Source organism: Plectropomus leopardus, chromosome 20, assembly GCF_026936395.1.
Source record: "Plectropomus leopardus strain MGB_pleo_1.0 chromosome 20, ASM2693639v1, whole genome shotgun sequence".
Taxonomy (NCBI): domain Eukaryota; kingdom Metazoa; phylum Chordata; class Actinopteri; order Perciformes; family Serranidae; genus Plectropomus; species Plectropomus leopardus.
The window spans coordinates 16,960,854-16,961,282 of record NC_142195.1 but is presented as its reverse complement, the minus strand read 5'-3'; positions in this window follow the sequence as shown (position 1 = coordinate 16,961,282).

The window sequence follows — 429 nt, the reverse complement described above, 5'->3', positions numbered from 1 at the left end:
TGAGGATAAATTAATGAAGCAATAATTCACTTTTATTTTCCCAAAACAACAAATTAGGCAGGAGAATAGGATTTTTTTTAAATGACTAAAATATTAAGTTATTGTTCATTGTGTTTTGTAATTATGCATGATGTTTAGTCCTTTGGTTGTGGGTGCATGTATCAGCTCTTAAAGTCGTGTACATACATCCAAGTGTGTGAGTGTGTGAGTGTGTGTGTGTGTGTGTGTGTGTGTGTGTGTGTGTTTTTTTTAGTGTGTATTTCTTATGAAACATGAAGGGTCCATAATGGAAAAGATTCCCTCAGTGCAAAAGGGCTGCATCTTTAAAGACCTGATGTTTTATTCATTTTATTTATTGATGCTATTTTAACCATTGACATTGTGACATTGTTTAGGAAATTGAAGGGGTGATCATACCCCAACAAATCT